Genomic DNA, 21,268 nt, shown 5'->3' with positions numbered 1-21,268 from the left:
TAATGAAGGACAGAATCACACTTAGTTATACTTTTGTTTGGTTGTTTAATACAATTGAGGTTCTGGGCCTTCTCTGATTACATGGGGGGGGGCTTGAACCCCTCTTTTATGGTTGTTTGACTAGGATTTCAGGCTACAGACTTCAAACAATGCTTAATGGGTTCTTGCTGCCCAAAGAATTTGTCCTCAGATGGTCAACCTTCTGGTGCTGAGCCTCTCACAATGTGATGCGTGGGAAGACACGGTACATTGCTTGGCCTGTTCCTCAAGCCTTTCCAGGACCAGTCAGAGTTTATGCACTGGTAACATTGTCTTTGGAAATCCAGAGTCCTCTCCATACCCCAACAAGGCATCAGAATAGGACTTTAATGGATTTCAAGATCTATATTCAGAAGGTGTGGATCAATTTGAATTTATTTGTTGAGATCAATAATCTTAAGTTCCATCTTCCATCATTGTTCATGAGCGGTCTTGTTCATTGAACCATGAAGCTATCCTGAGATAGGTCAAGAAGGGTATATTACTGTCACAGTAAGAACGCTATTGATTCTAAGTAATAAGGTCACAGAATCCTGGTTTTATACGTTTTGTACTGGAAATAACCTTATAGTTCATCTAGCTGATCATTTTAGAAATAAGGAAACTGAGATCCATAGTCTGTCCAAGGCCATTCAGGCTAGATGTAGCAGGGTTAAAAAGATTTAGCTCACATCTTAAGGCTCCAAGTCCATTGGAAACACTGTCTAGAGGAGACAGAAATTTATGAAACTCTTCTGAAAGTAAAAACTGTGAATAAAGTCCCTGGCAATTGGTCAGTTGGTCAAGCACTCATTCAATATATTTTCTATCTCATGCACTCTGCTAAGTTCTCTAGATACAGAGAAAGACAAAAATTAAGTCTTTGCTTGCAAGGAGCTTATGTTCTCATGGGTGAGACAACATGAGAGTTGAATCTTGAAGGAGTCAAGGGAACCAAGAAGCAGATGTGTAGGAACAGAGGGACTGGCATGAGCCAATTCCTCTCAAGCTAGAAGACATTAGAACCATCAAACTCTAGAAGGACAACCTGTCCCTAATCCTGACTGCTCTCAGGGCAGGACTAGAACAGACCCGACGGCTGAACAACTTCAGTAATGACACCCCATGTTTTACCCTCTAGGCAGCTAAAGACATTATTTCTAAAAATAGATTTGTATTGTGACCTTATTTTTATATCACCTACCTCTCTCACTGAAGATGGAGGCCTATTTTTGTACCCTGATTTGTGTCATAGCTTTTCAGTGTCTATGTAATACATATAAACACATATACATACATATCCATATATATGTGTACATTACATATCTATACATGCACGCATATATAAACATAAATCAAATAATTGATGGTTACTGATTAAATTGTTAGTGAGGTGCTAATCAATGATAGCAATGACACTGAGGAGATATTAACTGGCACTGGTGATTGATATTGGGGAGAATCCCTTTGAATTAGTTCCCAAGTTGATAGCATTAGAAAGATATCCCACCCCCTCAGGGGTATCCCTAAAATCCTGAAGGGGAAATATAGATGCTCTCTGAGGACCCAACTTTCTGCAGTTGAAAGTTGGGACAAGGGATTCTCAGAGTTTAAATCCGATATATTTAGTTCTTTCTATATATATGTATTTACATCTATATATTAGAATATATGTATGTATGTATGTATGTATGTATGTATGTATGTATGTATGTATGTATGTATATGGTCCTTGAAAGCCCAAGACCTAATCACAGAAAAGGAACAGAAGAACCCAGATTTCCCCCCCCCCCAAATATGTAGGAGATGGGTGAAACTGGATTATTGGGGGTGGGAGGGGCATAAGCAGCCATGTGGATTTGGAAAAGGGTAAAGTTGGGCAGAGGGAGCCACCACTGGGAGGGGCCAGACTCTAGGCAGGAGGAGTGTTAGGACATATGCTGTGTTGCTGAAACCCAGTCATGCCAACCTTAAAGCTGAAATTCTATAGTTCTTATCTCCCCTTGGGCCCCTTGTGGGGAGCCTAAAACTCTTCCCTCTCAGTATAGAGAAATTCTATTCACCTTTCTTTAAAAAAAAATGCTTACTTTAACTTCATAAACAATGTTAACCACTGGCATTTGTGAGTCTGGCATTTGCAAGTCACAGTGTACTTATTGAGAATGCAATTTAAAAAGACAATTAAGGAGGAAGCATCCCCAGAGAGGAGAGAAAGCTGGATCTGACACTGAAGTGTTTGACCAGAAATGCTGTCTCTGGGTGGGGGCTCAGAGCTAAATATGATACCCCTTGGTAGAAAGCAGAGAAGAAAACAACATACTGGGAAATCTATTTAGGCAGTGTCAGGAGGAGGTTGAAGGAAAGGCAGATAGAATTAGCTGAAGCCCACCCCACCTTTGTTATATGTATGTGTAGTTGTATATTTATCTATGTAGGGATTTTTAGACTGGACCTGTGATTTAATTGTTATAGGGAGCTTCCACTGCCAACGTAACAACAGAGACAACATCTCTGGAATTTATGGTTTTAGAGTTACCTGGGAGCACTGAGAAATTAAATAATCTACCCAGGATTATATAGCCGATATGTCAGATACAGGACTTGAACCCAGGTCTTTCTGGCCTTGCCCATCTACAACACTGCAGCTGCATGATATATAAATGCCAAACAGCCACACTCACCAAGAAGGTTACTGCATGCACAGTCACTGAACTAAGTAAATTAAATTCCACAAAGATGGAACACTTTACTATATACAAGGCATTGTGCTAGGGCTGTAAGAGACTTTTAAAAAAAATAGAATAAGATATGGAGCATACTCTCATGGAGCCTAGTTGCTTCTATTACTTTGACAACTATATTAGTTTTTAAATTGTTAATTTTATATGTGAGTGTGTTGCTTTAATTACATAAACAAGACAAAAACTCTCATACCATTTTGCAACTTGCTTTGGTGAGTCCTAAACTTAAAAGATTCATCCTGAATTTGTTTTACTGTTACCTTAAGAAACTTCAATATTTGGATCTGGTTATGGGAGTAACCCTTTCAAATATTTGGTTGTTTAAATGAATTTTACTACTTAAAAAGCTGTAATTATTTTCCATTGATTGCTCCTGGAAAGAACTCAGAGCATGTGTTTTTCCTTGGAATTAATTATCCTTCCAGACATAAACACAGATCATTTAAGAAGATTTCAAGAAGTATAGACTGAGTATAAACTAGGAAAATGAATGAATATTGGAGGTCTATTTTTTCCTTTAGGAATGAAAGAAGAAATTGAATACAATCTTTTCCCCCCCTAAAACACCATTAAGGTTAAAATTTTTAAATGAATAAACAAAGTGATTCAACAATTCTGACTCCAATAGTAACATTAATTTATAAACATTATATTAAATTAGAATTCTGGATAGATATGATATAGATCTACACACACAGATTTGTGTTTAAGAAAATGCACTGAATTCTGAAGTAGACTGTGAGAAGTTTACACTGTGATTAAAAAACAAAACAAAACATGCCTCTTGTCTTTTTTTCAGATTTTACTTTAGATTTCTGCAGCTGACCCTACGGTCATGTTTTAAATTTGCATTTCCTATCCATTGAGATGGTGAAGCTTTCTCCAACCTTTAAGGCCTGAATTTTTGGCAAGCTCCACAAAAATGAAGAGAGGCTCATAGGAGGAGTGTAGGCCTTTGTCAGGTTTGAAAACTGAGAGGTAGGCAGGCCCCTACCACAGAAGCAGACAAGCCTCTGGCTCAGGCTGTTTTTAAAAGTTTTAAAACTCAAACCACTAGGACTCCAGTATCTCACAGCATGCAACATTTTAATGACTTCTATATCTTCTGCAAGTTGGCAACTGGCCTATTTCTCTTTTGGTTTATTTCGCTTGGGGATGTTCACATACATACATACATACATACGTTCACACACACTAATGTACATACATGCCTATAGATACAAAGCTAAATACACATATAGGAACACAATGAATGGAGTTATCAAAGGGAATTCAGAACCCATAATGCTTCTATTTAAATTGTGGGATAGTTTTGTTAGCAGAGTTTGAGCCTAATCTTGAGAGATGGTAATATTTATGCTTCTTGAGGGATTATAATATGTAACATAGAGATTTGAAAGAACTTTAGAGTTGGCCTGAAAAAATATTCAAGAGGAATTTGAATTTTGCACTTTCAACCTCAGATTATTTTTTGCTTTTGATGCATTAGGGCGATGTGCTCAGACACATGTGGCAAATCAACTCTAGTATGGAAACTGAGAAGCTGAAAAGAGGAATAACACTCGTTTCATCATTTTCTAAGGTAAACTGAAAGCCCTCCTCTCTCATCCCGGATCCTCCATCCGTGTCAAATTTGTGGTAGAATATATTCTTTCAACCAGAAATAGAGCAGAAGTGCATCAAAGCTCCCCTAAGGAACCGATGATTTGTTATGGGCTGTAAAAGGCAGGGCTTGGATTGAATGGTCTCTGAGGTCCATTCACTCCCTGCTGTGAAGAAGGTCCCTCTCAGTATCCTACCTTGAGTTCTTAACTCCTTCACCCAGAATCCTGGCTGCCTTACTTCCCATTCCGTTCCAGAGAAATGAAGAATTCTCACCCCAGAGTAGAGAGAACAACTCCCTAGGGTTGCAGGAAGGACTTGGGATTCTATTTCAGACGGGAAGGGATGGGAACAAGCATTTCTATGTGCCTAGTATGTGCTGGACATTGTGCTAAGTGCTTTACAGATGAAACTCAACCTCCTTGTGAGGTGAGTGCTATTGTGATTCCTTTTTTACATTTGAGGAAACTGAGGCAGGCAGTGGTTAAGTGACTTGCTATGGTTCATACAGCTAGACCAGTGTCTGGGGTTAGATTTGAACTCAGGCCTTCCTGACTCTTGGCCCAGTGTTCTATCCACCACTTACAACCCTGAAAACTGGGACTGTCCAATGAAACCCATGAGGTGGGAGTGTCAGGAGTACTGGGAGATGGGGCCCTTGGAAGAGTCCTGTCCACATGCCCACAGTATAGTTAATGGGTCTGCAGATCCCAAGAAGAAGGTGTTAAGACCCTGGGAATGTCAACCCAGGGTCACGTGAGTGAACAGCATGTGGGCTTCTGTTGTTCAGCAGTTCAGCCGTGTCTGACTCAGTGACTCCATGGATCACACACCCTGGACTGTCCAGGCCCCTCTACCCTCTACTCTCTCTCTCTCTCTCTCTTTTTTTTTTTTTTTGGTGAGGCAGTTGGGATTAAGTGACTTGCCCAGGGTCACACAACTAGTAAGCGTTAAGTGTCTGAGGCCGGATTTGAACTCAGGTCCTCCTGAATCCAGGGCCAGTGCTCTATCCACTGTGCCACCTAGCTGCCCCCCCTCCACTCTCTTCTGAAATCTGTTCAAGCTCATGTTCGTTGCTTCCATGACACTATCTGTCCATCTCATCCTCTGCTGTCCCCTTCTCCTTTTGCCTTGAATCTTTCCCAACATCATGGCTTTTCCCAATGAGTCCTGTCTTCTCATTATGTGTCCAAAGTATTTAAGCTTCAGCTTTGGTATTTGCCCTTCCAGTGAATAGCCTGAATTAATTTCTTTAAGCATTGACTGGGACAAATTTCTCATTGCCAGGCCTCATTATGACTCTGGAGACTGAAAAAGGGATTCTTACATACTCCCAAGCTAGTCATAGCTTCAGTTTAAGCGCATGGATTATTGAATTTGCCATTCCCCTGGTAGGAGACACTAAGAAAAGAAAAAGAGTTCCAGGACACTCTGCTGGTGGAATCTGAGATGAAAGGAACAAAATGAGGTCATGATGTTAAGCACCAGGACAACGAATGGTCGGCTACCATCATTCGAGGTGAGGGATGGCAAAGCCATTGATAGAGGTGACTTGGGCAGTAGTTGTGAGGCTCTGTGGGAGGAAGTAGTGATAGGATCATCTGAGAGTCAGAAAACCATCTTCCATGGGTCCTGATGAGGAGTGCTTAACACTTGTTAACCAGGTCTAAAGCAGTGGAAAGTTGTCTTGATTTTTACCAAAATCCTTGGGAGAGAAAAGTACTGCCACGAAGCTCTTTTCTCAGCTTTTACACTTCAGAGGTCTGTTGTTCATTTAGAACGGCATCTATTGGGCTATTCATTATGTATTCATAAAAGACAAGGAAAATAAACATACCTTCCAGCCTGCACTCCAACAGACACCATATGGGCTCAATTACCACACTACCAGAGGTAGGGAAAAAGCGATGGAACTGACTTTATATTTATAAACTGTGTCGATACCAGAGGATTCCCACCAGGAATGAAAGCTAAGAATAGCTGGCTGAGCCTCATACTGACTTGTTGTATGACCTCAAGAAAATCTTTTCTAAATCTCAGTTCCCTTTATGGGCAGAAGGAGAATGACAAAGACTGTTTTAAAGTCCCTTCAAAATCTTGGGCTAAAAGATAGTCTAAAACATAATTTGAGATTTCTCAAACCAACACTAGAAATCCTAGGCAGTATCCATTCATTCAATCAAAAGTCATTCTGTCATTCAACAAATACTTAGGGTTGTTGAAAAGATCAGATACAATCATGTTAGTAAAGTGCTGCATAAACCTTGAAGGACTAGATAGATACTATTATGTGTGTGTATATATATATACATGCACACATAGGTATCGGGCATGGATAGAGTTAGACACAAAAGATCTCTCGTTTAGAAACCCCTCCACCAAGGTAGATCAGCAACTTGCCTTTAGCTTTTGTTCATATGGAGTAATAATTTTCATATATGTATACACATATACATGTATGTGTGCACAATACAAACATACATATGATAGCTCTGTCTGTCGGTCTATCTGTCTATCCTGGAATAACCTGTTCCCACTTATATCTGTTCAAAATTACTTAGGCTTCAAGGTCCAGACTGGTACATATCTTTGAAGCCCTCACTGAGCCCTTAACTGGAAATAATTTCTTCCTCCTTTTAACATCTCTCTTAGGATGCTTTTAACATTATCCATATGTATTCTAATAACTAGGCCATAAGGTATGCTGGGGCAAGGTGAAGGAGTCTGGGCCACAAGTTTTAAGGAATGGAAAGGCTTTGAAGTTTCTTAGGCAAGGGAATGGTACAATCAGAGATCTGGTTTAGGAAGACTCATAAGCAAGAGGTGTCCTAGCATGCATTGAAGGTTGGGGCGGAAGCCCCATTAAGGAGGAAGCTATTGCAATAGCATAGAGATAAGGAGGATAAAGGAAATGGATAAAGGTCAAAAGATGATTCATCATTAGGAAGGTGTTTTTAGTCAGGAAGACCCAGGTTCAAATTCTACTTACCCATTAGCTGTATGATTCTGGAGAAGGCTTATTTCTGAAAGAAATCATCTCTAAATCAAGTCACTTAATTTTTCTAGTCTCAGTTTCTTTATCTGTAAAATGAGGGGGTTGGACTTGATGACCCCTAAGATCCAGCTTTCTTTCTATGGTACTGTGATCCTCATATTTTCCCCTTCTCTAATCTTCAGCCTCTGTCTACTCGTTCCTTCATAGCCTTCAAACATGCTCAGCTCTTCCCAAATCCTTAAAAAAAACTAAAAGCCAACACTTCACCAGCCTACCATCGTTTTAAACTCTCATTCTACATCTCTCCTTTCTCAGCCATTCTACTTTTCTCATTCATTCCTCAACTCTTTGCTTCCAACCTCATCACTCAGCTGAAATTGTTCTTCCCAAAGTTATCCTAGATGTATTCTCTGCAAATCTGAGGGTCTTTCCTGTCATTCTTGGCCTCTTTTCTTCATTTTACACCCTCTCCTCTTTCTGGGTTTGTGCATACTACTCTCTCCTGGTTCTCTTCCTATTGCTCTGGCTACCCTTACATTTCTTTTATGGGACTTATTATTCATATCAAGACTTTGACTCTGGGTGTATCCTCAAGGCTTTGTCCAGGAACTTCTCTTATCTCTCAATACCTTTTTGTGTGACTGCTGTGCTCTCATTTGGTCGTCTGATGAAGCCAGTGGACTCCTCAGAATAACGTGTTTAAGTACATAAAATAAAATGCAGATGATTACAAAGGAAACTACTTATGTTGAAATACAGCTGGAATTTTTCTCCTCCAACTTCATGGACCTATCTGTGGCCCCTTTGGGTTTGTGGACCCCAGATTAGGAACCCCTACTCCACACTTAATCTTTTCTTTTCTTTTTTTTTAAGGGGCAATGAGGGTTAAGTGACTTGCCCAGGGTCACACAGCTAGTAAGTGTCAAGTGTCTGAGGCTGGATTTGAACTCAGGTCCTCCTGAATCCAAGGCCAGTGCTTTATCCACTGCGCCACCTAGCTGCCCTCCACACTTAACCTTGATGGACTCATCAGCTTCCTTGAGTTTCATTTTCATCTCTATGTGAATAACTCAGTTCTAGATATTCAGTACTAGTCTTTCCCCTGCACTGTAGTCAGTCCTGTATGACCAATTGCCTATTAGATATTTCAAACTGGATGTCTTCAAGATATCTCAAATTCAACATGTTTAAAACAATTTATTCTCCTTCTCAACTTACCCCAGAGTCACTCTTCTAATCTTCCGTTTTTGCCGAAGGTACCACTATTCTTCCGGGCTCTTGTGTTCATAACCTCAGCATTACCTTGACCTTCCCCCACTACTTCACCCCACATAAACAGTTTCTGTTTCTATCTCCACAATATCCTTCCCCCATTTGACCCCTCTGTCTACTCACACAGCCACCACCTGAGTTCAGAAATTCATCACCTCTCTCCTGGATGATTGCAGGAGGCTCCTCTGCCTCTTTCCCCACCCCAGTGAATCCTCCACACAACTGCCAAAATGATTTTCCTTAAAGCTGACATGTCATTCCCCTACTCAGTAAACTGCAGTCATTCCCCATCATTTCTAGGATCAGATATAAATGCCTCTGTATAGCAATTAAAACCCTTCACAACCTGGCCCCAGCCTTTTTTTTTTCTTTTTTTTTTCTTTTTGGTGAGGCAGTTGGGGTTAAGTGACTTGCCCAGGGTCACACAGCTAGTGAGCTATCTTTCTAATCTCATTATGCATTGCTCCCATACGCTACAATCCACCAACCCAGAGTCTTCATTCCACACACAAGGCACTGAATCTCCCTATTCCTGTGCCTTTGTGCTGGCTTCTTAATTATCTTGTCCTGACTGTCCCCAGTGCCTGAAATGTACTTCCTCCTCAACCCTACCTCACAGAGTCCCTCATTTCCTATAAGAAATAGCTCAAAGGCCAAACAGATTGTGGTATGTGGGTGCATGGAATATTACTGTGTTGTAAGAAACAAAGAGGATTTGATGAATACAAATGAAAGACTCACGTGAACTGATGCAGAGTGAAGTAAGCAGATCCAAGAAGAGGATATGCACAATGACTGCAACAGTGGAAATATGGAGAGAACCACCACAAAACTGTTGAAAGTTATGTTGCAAAATTACAAAGACCAAGCCCCCCCCCCCAAGACATCTCCTCCCACTCTTTTGCAATCTAGGAGTCATCCTGGACTCCTCAGGCTCTCTTACCACCCCCACAGCCCCACCATGTCCAAGCCATTGCCCAGGCCTGTTGATCTCACCTCCACATCTCTCAAACATGCCGCCCATTCTCTCCTCCGATGCAGGCTCTCATCCCCTCACACTATTACAATAGTGGCCGGTGGGTCTGCCTGCTTCAAGTCTGTCCTCACTCTGATCCACCCTCCATTCAGCCACTAAAGTGATTTTCCTAAAGTACAAATACAATCATGTCACCCCACTCCCCTACTCACTAAACTCCATGGCTCCTGATCGCCTCCAGGAGCAAATTCAGATTGCACTATTTGGCATTCAAACAACCTTCACAACCCAGCCCCCTGCTGCCACTTCAGTCTTCTCACCCCTTACTCCCCACCAGTCACTCTTTGCTCCAGTGACGCTGACCTCCCAGCTGTTCCACCAACCAGACACTTCCCCAGGCCTGGCATGTTCTCCCTCCTCCCCTCGGACTACTGACCTCCCTGTCTTCCTTTAAGGCCCCAACTAAAACCCTATCTTTTGCTGGGATTCTTCCTCAGCCCCTCTTCATTATAGTGCCTTCCCTTTGACACTTGTTTCCTATTTATCCTGTGAGTAGCTGGCTTTGTCTATATTTGTTTGCATGTTGTCTCCCCAGTAGACTGTAAGCTCCTTGAAGGCAGGAACCGTTTTTGCTTCCAGCACTTAGTACAGTACCTGGCACTTAATAGAAACAATGAATGTTTATTGATTGATTATTTAATCTCTTTACATTTATTCTATAAATAATTATATATATCCCAAAAGTTTGAGTGCAGTTTAAGCTTCAAAAGACCTAACCTTTTAAAAAGCTTTAATAAGCTAAACTTTTTACACCCTAATCAATTTTTGAGGAGTGGGGCAATGAAGGTTAAGTGACTTGCCCAGGGTCACACAGCTAGTGTCAAGCATCTGAGGCTGAATTTGAACTCAGGTCCTCCTGAATTCAGGACCGGTGCTTTATCCACTGCGCCACCTAGCTGCCCTGAGCTCTAATAAATATATATTTTTTAATTTAAACATTTTTGTTTAAAGTTTTGAATTCCAATTTCTATTCCTTTCCCTCCCACTTCCCTGAAATGGTAAGCAGATACAGGTTATACATGTGCAATCATGTAAAACATTTCCATATTAGTAAAAAGAAAGAAAGAAAGTGAAAAGTAGCATGCTTCAGTCTGTATTAAAATAATACCAGTTATTTCTCTGGAGGCAGAGTATGCTTTATCACTAGTCCTTTGGGATTATCTTGGATCATTGTTTTGCTGAGAATAGCTAAGCCAGTCACAGTTCTTCAAACAATATTGCTGTCACTGCACAATGTTCTCCTGGTTCTGTTCACTTCACTAGGAATCAGTTCATGTAAGTCTTTCCAGGCCTTTCTGAAATCATCCTGCTTGTCATTTCTTATAGCACAATAATATTCCATCACCATCATATATCACAGATTGTTCAGCCATTCCTCAGTTGATGGGCATCCCTTCAATTTCCAGTTCTTAGCCACCACAAAAAGAGCTGCTATAAATATTTTTGTACAAATAGAGCTTTTTCTCTTTTGGGGGATGTCTTTGGGATATAAACCTAGCAGGGGTATTTCTTGAATCAAAGGGTATGCATAGTTTTATAGCCCTTTGGGCATAGATCCAAATTGCTCTCCGGAATGGTTGGATCAGTTCACAACTCTTCCAACAATGGATTAGTGTCCACATGCCCTCCAACACCCAACATTTTCCTTTTTTGTTCTATTTGCCATCTGATACTTCAGAGTTGTTTTAATTTGCATTTCTCTGATCAACAGTGATTTAGAGTGTTTTTCATATGACTATAGATAGCTTTGATTTCTTTGTCTGAAAACTGTTCATATCCTTTGACCATTTATCAATTGGGGAATGACTTGTATTTTTATAAATTTGGCTCTGTTCTCTATATATTTGAGAAATGAGGCCTTTATTAGATACTTTTTGCCAAATCCCCCAACCCCCGAGTTTTTTGCTTTTCTTATAATTTTGGTTGCATTGGTTTTGTCTGTGAAAAAAACTTTTTTAATTTTATAAACTCAAAATTATCTATTTTGCATTTTGCAATGCTTTCTATATCTTCTTTGGTCCTAAATTCTTCCTTTTCTTGGTATGGAGGTGACTGTGGGTTCTTCTGTTTTCTCTCTCTTTTTTTTTTTGCGGGGCAATGAGGGTTAAGTGACTTGCCCAGGGTCACACAGCTAGAACATGTCAAGTGTCTGAGGCTGGGTTTGAACTCATGTCCTCCTGAACCCAGGGCCGGTGCTCTATCCACTGCACCACCTAGCTGCCCCTGTGACCGTGGGTTCTTGAAGCCGATGTTAGCTAAATGCCAGTTCTGGATGGTTCTATTATGTTTGGGAAAGCTTTAAGCACAGGCCGGGTAATGAATTTTCTAGGTGCTGTGCAAAGGATCAGCCTCTGAATTCAAAAGGGCTCATCCCTGGTTTGCCACAAGGTGATCATTTCTTCTTTTGTTCCAAAAGCTCTCAAAACACATCCACTGAGAGCATTTGCAGTTTGTGTCAATGATGGGGAGGAACTACATCAACATAAATGCTGATTGCTTAACTCAATTTTGACCCACCACAGCCTGTCAACCAACACAAATACACAGAGTTACAGCACAGTCCCATTATAAGCCCTGGAGGTTTTAGCACAGCCCTATTCATGTGCCTTGATCATAGATTTAGAACTAGAAGGGATCTGAGAAATCCATGGGTCCCCAACTTTTTTTCTGTCCTTGTGCCCTTGGCTTTCAGCACCTCTTTTTGTGTAGCCCACTCACCCTGACATACAACCCACACATACACTGTCATGCCCCACCTGACATTGCCAGGAGATTCTATCAAAACAAAAACATTTCTCACATGTATGCCCTCTTCTCCCTTTGTAAAGCTACCTCTCTAATAGGGACCCTCATCACCTTTTGTCTGCTTATTGCAATAACCTCCTAATGAGTCTCTCTGTCTCGTCTCACCCCCCACTCCAGCCTCTTGTAGCCAAAGAGATTTTCACCGGCATAATAAACCTGACCACTTCCGGTCCTCTCCTCAGTAAACTCCAGTGCCTCCTCATTCCCTCCAAGATCAGATATAAACTCCTCTGCTTGGCATGTAAAGCTCTTCATCACCTGGCCCTTCCTACCTTTCCAACCTTTGGACGACTTACTTCCCTCCCTACCCTTGTTCTTGCACACGTGACTCTGTCTCCCATCTCCAGACCTTTACTTTGGCTGTCTGTCATGCCCAGAACACTCTCCCCTCTAGCTGCTGCCTCCTGACTTCACTCAACTCAGTCCCACCTTCTGCACGATGTCTTTGTCATTCTCCTAGCAGCCTTTCCCTCTGAGATTACCTTCCAAGTAATAAGTATGTCTTTTATGTACCTACTTACAAGTTGCCTCCTCTGTTAGAATCAGCCCTTCCTGAGGGCAGGAATGTTTTTACCCTACTTTGTAACCCTAGTGCTTAGCACAGTGCTTGCACTCTGAGTGTTTAATAAGTGTTTTTACATTGATCGATAGGACAATGTTACAATGCACTGTTAGTTTCATATGAACAATGCAATATTTTTACAAATGGGAGAAGAACTAAATGATATCACAGCCGGTTTTCACAACATTATTTCTGGTTTGGGCTATAAAACAAGCTAATTAGTGTCACTATCAAAAACCAGCTTGGGTCAGGACGAGCTTTCTCAACCCATACCTACATTTTTCATATCAACAAAACATTCAAGTTACTCTACTGCACATTATGATGATTAGATTTCTTAAGACCAAGTCACAGGAACAAGCCCCTCCCCACTTTTCTCTGTCTTGTCATTTTCTTGGCTCAAAATTAAATTTCGTTTTACCTCCCCTTCCTGGAATTCTTTTAATAATTGCCATCGTTATAATGGTACTTGGCATTTTTCTAGTATTTTTACGTCAGAAATCTATGGATTTCCCATCAATGATGTCTGATTCTGTTGATAACTAGAGCATCCTAAGCCTGGGTGACTAGAAGAGTGACTGGAAGTGTGACCATCCTATGAACAAGAATAGGGAAATGAGGAGGAAGGACCAATTGGAGGCTAGGTGGGGAGAAGGATGAGCTCGGTTTTAGATAGATTAAACTTAAGGCATTGTAGTTTATTTTCTTTATGTTTCGGGTGCATCAAGTAATAGGGCAGCTACGTGATGCAGTGGATAGAGGACTGGCCCTGAAGTTGGGAGGACCTGAGTTCAAATATCACCTCAGACACTTACTAGCTGTGTGACCTTGGGCAAGTCACTTAACCCCGATGGCCTTAAAACATCTGCGACCATCTCCAGTTGTCCTGATCTATATCTTGCCACTGGACCCAGATGGCTCTGGAGGAGAGAGTGAGGTTGCACAGTCCTCCCTCACTTTAATCCAATTCAGTGTAAGTCATGACATCACTTCCTGATAGCATGGTCCCCTTTGAGAACAAAAGACAAACAACAGCATCAAGTAATGGATCTTTCTGGAACACAGTCTTACTTTAATATACTGAAGGATGTAAAGAAGCATGTATGATGCTTTCTTGATTATCTCATACCTTCCACTCAGCTGATTTCAATGTTTCCTTATTTTGCAATGAATCCTGTAGCATGAGTCCTTACCTTAAAAATGGGAAACACTTGAGCCTTTCTAAGAACCTAAACTTTCTTTTTTGACCTCCAACACCCACCAGTCATAGTAATGACAACATTTTATAGTCACTCAGTTCTTTAAGGCTTGCGATACACTTTCAAAACTGCTGAGAGGTAGATTGCACAAGCATTATTATCCCCATAGTGTGGCCAAGGATACTGAGCTCAGAGCTATTAAGTGGCTGGCCAAGTCCATGCAGTTAGCTATTTATGGCAGAGCTAGTGATGAAACTCCAACCTTCTGAGCCCTGGATCTGGAACCAGAGGATCATGTTTGAAGGACTTGGGTGACTAGGGGCAAGGTACTTCACATCTCTAGTCCTCAGTTTCCTAATCTATAAAAGAAGGAGGTTGGTCTAGGTTGGACTGAGGTCCTAACCAGTTTTGTGTGTGTGTGTGTGTGTTTTTTGTGAGGCAACTGGGGTTAAGTGACTTGCCCAGAGTCACACAGCTAGTAAGTGTGTAAAGTGTCTGAGGCCAGATTTGAACTCAGGTCCTCCTGAATTCGGGGCTGGTGCTCTATCCATTGGGCCACCTAGCTTCCCTGGTCCTAACCAGCTTTAAAGCTGTGATTATTTTTGGCCAAATCCAGTGTTCTTTCTCCTACACCAAGAAGCCTCTCCTTAGCCTAGAATTGGATCTCTACAAATGTAAGAGGGCTCTTATCTTCTCAACAACCCCCCATGCACACGCTCCCACCCACCCCACCCCCTACTCTTTATAAATTGCTTTGCAGGAGCTAATCTGCATTTATAGAGGGAGTTTTTTTCACTGGGGGTTCCCTATGCCAATGAAATCAAAAGTCTTCTGGTCCAAAAGAAAAAGAGAAAAGTATTTGAAAGTCCATGTGTGCATGGTCTTCTCCAGTCCCTAACAACTCAGAGACTAAAATAGAAGGTTATGGATAGACAACATGGAAAAGACAACTTGGCAACTGTTTCATTCCCTCCTTAAACCTGGCCCTCTTCCTTAGTTTACTTTTACAGAGCACTTTACAAAGGACTTTCAACAGCTCTCAGAACTAGATGGTACAAGCATCTTACATAGTAAAGATGTTAATTGATATTATTATTATGTTTTCTTTCCTGCAACTTAGTATGGGGGAAAGAATTGAGCGCTAGGTTCAAATTCTGAGTTCAAATCTGGCCTCGGACACTTACTAACTGTGTGACTCTGGGTAAGTCACTTAATCCTGTTTGCCAGTTCCTCATCTGTAAAATGAGCTGGAAAAGGAAATGGCAAAACCATTCCAGTATCTCAGTGAAGAAAACTCCAAATGGGATCACAAAGAGCTGGACACGACTGAAAACGCCTGAGCTACAACAACCACCACTATTATGCTCGTCTCCCAGTTATTAACTTTGAAATCATCTTTTATTCTTTTTATTCTCTTCCTCACTCCCTACATCCTATCTACAGTTAAGCACAGCGCAGTCTACCTCCTCCATGATCTTTCTCATCTGTCTCTGGCTGATTATTTACAGGACTACTACCCTAGTTTGGGTTCCAATCACCTCTCACCTGAACGAGATTTAGAGTTGGAAGGGATCTTAGAGATAATGGAGTCCTTATTGTCATGCCCCTTAGCTTCCCCAATAATAAAGGGAAAAAATAGCATTTATATAGTGCTTACTATGTGTTGGGCACTGTGCTAAGCACTTTATAATTATCTCACTTGATCTTCACAACAATCCTGTGAGGGAGGTGCTATTATTAGCCCACTTTACAGATGGGGAAACTGAGGAAAAGAGTGGTTAAAGGAAAGGTTGTGTCTGAGGATGGATTTGAATTCAGGTCTTCCTGACTGAAGGCCCAGAGTACTTGATCCTCTGCACAACCTAGTCAACATAAGAAAAGAAATTCTTCCATTTACCATGCAAATGCACAAAGAAAGAAAATAGAGGTTGGCTTTTCATAAAAAAAAAAACTTTGTTCAGTGCATAATATTTTTAGTATCAGAAAAGTATTAAATGTTTTACAGAAAACAAATTCATGAGAATCTTGATTCTGTTTCTTGTCAACGGTTTTATTCCAGTATAATTTTTTTCTTATTTTGCGGCAATGAGTGATTTGTCCAGGGTCACACAGCTAGTAAGTATCAAGTGTCTGAGGCTGGATTTGAACTCAGGTCCTCCTGAATCCAGGGCCAGTGCTTTATCCAATGTGCCACCTAGCTGCCCTTCCAGTATAATTCTTGAAAGAGATATCCCCTTATTATGCTCAGTTTCCAGTTTGTTTTTGTTTGCTTGTTTTGCTTTGGGTTTGAGTGAGAACAGGTCTGTAATTCATAAAGATAGGTTGTTATAAATGGAATTAAGGCCTTGTTAGCACAGTGGCTATGGGATATGCTTGTCCTAGGATACATCCCAGATTTACTGTAAGGCAATTTGTATATTTGTACATTGACTGTAATTCAATCTAGAGGTTTTGATTATTGAGGAAATTAGTTAGTCCTTTTTTCCCTCACTGAGTCATTGCTACTGATTTTTTAATAGATCATTGTAGAAAAGGTTTCATATTCCCATTTCATTCATTCAGTGTTCTCTTTAAAATGTTTCAGATGCTTCCTCTTTTCCTTTCCCTCCAATCCATACCTTCCCCACCCCCCCAAAGACAAGATTTACTTTAAAAATATTTCAGTAGGATAATACAATTAAATAGGGGCTGGACCTGTGATTTCATTAAGATAGAGAACTTCAGTTAAGGATACAGATTTCCATATCATCCGTGTCCAAAAGTATGTCTCATTCTGCAAATGAGTGTCACCTCTCTGTCATGAGGTGGGGAGGATTCTTCATCCTCCATCTTCTGGGATAATGTTGACCATTGCATTGAGTTCTGAAGTCTTTAAAAAACATTCATTTGTACATTATTGATGTTATACTAGAAATTGTTCTCCTGGTTCTGCTCATTTCACTCCATTACTTCATACATATCTGCTCAAGTTTCTCTGAAATTCTCTTCATTTCTTTTTTAAAATTCAATTTTATTTTATTTCCATTTCTAGAGTCTCTTCCTTCTACTGCCTCCACCTCCATCCATTGAGAAAGCAAGAAAAATTAAAAAAAGAAAAAAAGAAACCTGTGACAAATATGTATAGTCAAAACAAATACCTTGGGGAGGCTAGGTGGCGCAGTGGATAGAGCACCTGCCCTGGATTCAGGAGGACCTAAGTTCAAATCCGGCCTCAGACACTTGACACTTATTAGCTGTGTGACCCTCGGCAAGTCACTTAACCCCAATTGCCTCACCAAAAAAACCAAACCAAACAAACAAAAAACCAAATTCCCACATTAGCCATATCAAAGAGAAGAGAAAAAAGGAGGAGAAGAGGAGAGGAGAAAGGACATTAGAGAAGAGGAAAGGAGAGAACTGGGAAGGGGAAGAGAGAAGAGGAGGGACATTCTCAGTCCTCACTGAGTCTTTTAGTTCTCCCTCTGGAAGTGGTAGCATGTTTGATTGTGAGACCTTTGGAACTGTGGTGAGTTTTGGTGCTGATCAGTCATGAAGCCTTTCAAAACTGATTGTTCTCCTGGCTCTGCTCACTTCACTTTGCACCAGCTCATGGAAGTCTTCTCAGGTTTTTCTAAGACCACCCCCTTCATCATTTCTTACAACACAAGGATATTCCATCACCTTCGTATACCACGGTTTGTTCAGTTGATGGGTGCTTCTCCTCTTTCTTTGATCTCTCTGGGGTGTAGGCCTATGGTATTGCTGGATCAAAGGGCATGTGCAGTATAATCACGTATTGTGCATAGTTCCAAATTGCTTTCCAACATGGCTCAACCAGTTCACAACTCCACCAACAGTGCAACAATGTGCCTATTTTCCAATAATCCCTCCAACGTCTGTCATTGTTTTTGTCACTTTGCTAATCTTATGGGTGTGAGGTAGAACCCCAGAGTTGTTTTAATCTGCATTTATTTATTATTACTGAATTGTATCATTTTTTTTTTCCATTTGGTTGTTGACAGCTTGGATTTCTTCCTTTGAGAACTACCTTCAAAGGCATTAAGGGATCACTATATGCTAGGCACTATCTGAAGTTTTGGGTATACAAAAAACAGAGAAAAATACTTTCTGTTCTCTAGGAGCTCTGATGGGAGGGACAACCTATAAATAACTAGGTATGTCATATACATATGTACACATACATATACACAGTAGAAGAAGGTCATCTCAGAGAAAGTGAACTGAGGGGATGGGGAACAACCTCATGCAGAAGGTAGGAGTTGAGGTAAGTCTAGAAGGTAGCCTGGGAAACCAGGAGATGGAGAGGAGCGGATGGAATATTCCTGGCATGGGAGAGAGCCACCACAAAGGCCTGGAAGTTGGAAGTTAGAATGCTGTGTTTGAGAAACTACACTTCAGCCAGTATAACTAGGTCATAGAGTGCATGGAGGGGAGTAAGGTGTTAAAAGGGTGCAAGATGGGAACGGGACGGGTTGTGAAGACAGGAATTCATGTTAGATCTTGGAGTGTCCGATATAATGTACACAAAGCCATAGGAGATGTGTGACTGGATCTCAGCAGAGATTGTATATCTAGATCTGGGAATTATTGGCACAGAGATCTCCAAATGGGCTAGTATAGAGCCAAAAGAGAAAGGGGCCAAGAATGGAGTCTTTGGGGAAAATCCATAGCCATTGGGCATGACACAACCAACAAAGCAGAAAAGGAGACAGAAGAAGTGGTCGGACAAAAAGGTCACGAACCAGGAGAGAACAGTGTCAGGAAATCCTAGAGAGGGAAAATATGCAAGAAGAGGAGATCAATGGTATCAGATGCTGCAGAGAAGCCAAGGAGGATGAGGATTGAGAAAAGGCCATTAGGTCTGGAAATTAAGAGGTCACTAGTAGTTTTGGAGAGAGCAGTTGTAGTTCAATAATAAGATAAGAACTTAGACTACAGAGGGAGGAGAAAAGGAAGGGAAGTGGAGGCGTGGAGTATAGAAGGAATTTTCAAGAATTTTAGCAGATGGGGGTGGGGCGGGGGGGGGGGGGGGGAAGGATAGGATGGTGGCCAGCACTGGAAGGTAGCATTAAGGGAGGAATTTTTAATGAGAAGGGAGGCAGCAGGGAAAGAGCCAGTAGCTAAAGAGAAATGAAAGATGAGAAAGAGTGGGGATGAGGAGAGGCAACGTGATGGAGAAGTCAAAAGAAGATAGGTTCAAGAATACATATAGATGTGTTTGCCTTTGCAAAAAAAAAAGTTGAGTGATTTACCCAGGGTCACACAGTCAGTGTGTATCAGAGCCAGGCCTTAAATTTAGGTCTTTCTGGCTCTTGACCCATTTCACCATGCGGCCTCTCAAAAATCTAACATTTACCAAATCCCCTTAAGGAGCTCATAGGAATACGTACACCCTAGGTTGAGAATTCTTCATCTAGTCTCACCATCTCATTTTGCAGATAAAGAAACAGGCCTAGCCCAATGTCAGGTCTCTTAATCGAGTCACATGGTTTTTCAAATAACAGAGACAGGATTTGAATGCATAGTCCCTTATTCTATTTCCTGGGCTCTTTCCACTGAAATATATCCCCTCACTGCTCAACTGTCTCCAGTGGCTTGTTGCATATCATGCTGTGGTGGTGACATTTATTCAAAAAGGTTATTGTTGCTGTCTAAAAATGACTCCTTAATTAAGGGGAAAAGAAGGAAAGACAACAATGATTGTGTAAGTCAATTATTTTCTTCACACTAATGTTAATTAAGTAAGTCCTTCCCCTTTTAGAGCTCTGGCTCTGTGGTTGTCAAAACCCAATCAATCAAGATTGGCTGATATCCTTTCCATCTTTAGCAGCCCCCTATTGACATGCACATAGCTGCCTTGCTTAGAGAGAATTGGTTGACTCTGGGGATTCATAGATAGCTATAAGGTAGTAAATTGTTGTTTCGGATGCTGCCCCTATTGAAGTTTTCCAGATCCTTTCAGGTACAAAGGAAACCAACCCAAGGTCACCGTCCACAGGTCCAGAGACAATTGTCCTTTTTTAGCAGGTGCTCTTTGAAGCCTAGGATCACAGAAGGAATTCACCGTCTTGCTTCCTAGTGACCACATAGTTTGATTGTGTTAGGTAATAGTGAGACTATAAAGTTCCCTATTTACATGAACCACATGACTAAGTTTTGACAAGTTGATTCCTGAACAGTATAGTCAGTGAACGAGCCTTTATGAAGAGTTCTTTATATGCCAGAAACTGTGCTAAGCACTACAGATGTAAACTAAAGCAAAAGTATGGTCCCTGCCTTCAGGGACCCCGTCCTAGTGCAGGAGATGACATGAAAATAAACATATACATGAGAACATATAGTAAAAATAGACAGGAGGTTTGACTCAGAAAAAATCCACAGATTATTCCAAACTTAGTTGAAACAAGAAGTCCTGTGGCTAATATCTTAACTGGATCATCTCAACTTTCATCTGACAGTGAAATTCTTCCCTCTCTATGCTGTCAGCCTGTGAATTGTCTTTGACTTGAGTCTATGTGGAACTTACTATTGACTAAATTTTATTTACATCTACTTCCCCATTTAAAGTCTGCCAAAGGGGCAACTAGGTGGCGCAGTGGATAGAGCACTGGCCCTGGAGCCAGGAGTACCTCAGTTCAAATCCAGCCTCAGACACTTAACACTTACTAGCTGTGTGACCCTGGGCGGGTCACTTAACCCCAATTGCCTCACTTAAAAAAACAAACAAACAAACATAAAGTCTGCCAAAGCTGAAGTTACCTATCTTACAGTTTATGAGGAGATATAATCTGGCTTCAACAAGTATGAGGAAGGCTGCAAGTAAAATGGGGGGGGGGGACACATTAGTCAGTCAACAAACATTTATCAAGTTCTGCTCTATACCAGGTACTATGCTAAGTAAGCACCTGGGATATGATGAAAGGCAAGAGACAGTCCTTGACCTCAATGCGCAGTAGAGGAGATGAAACAAAAACAACCATATAGGAACAGGATATGTGCAGGAGGAACTGGAGATAATCAACAGAGGGAAGATACCAG

This window comes from Dromiciops gliroides, chromosome 5 (assembly GCF_019393635.1).
Source record: "Dromiciops gliroides isolate mDroGli1 chromosome 5, mDroGli1.pri, whole genome shotgun sequence".
Taxonomy (NCBI): Eukaryota; Metazoa; Chordata; class Mammalia; order Microbiotheria; family Microbiotheriidae; genus Dromiciops; species Dromiciops gliroides.
This window is presented reverse-complemented; position numbering follows the sequence as displayed.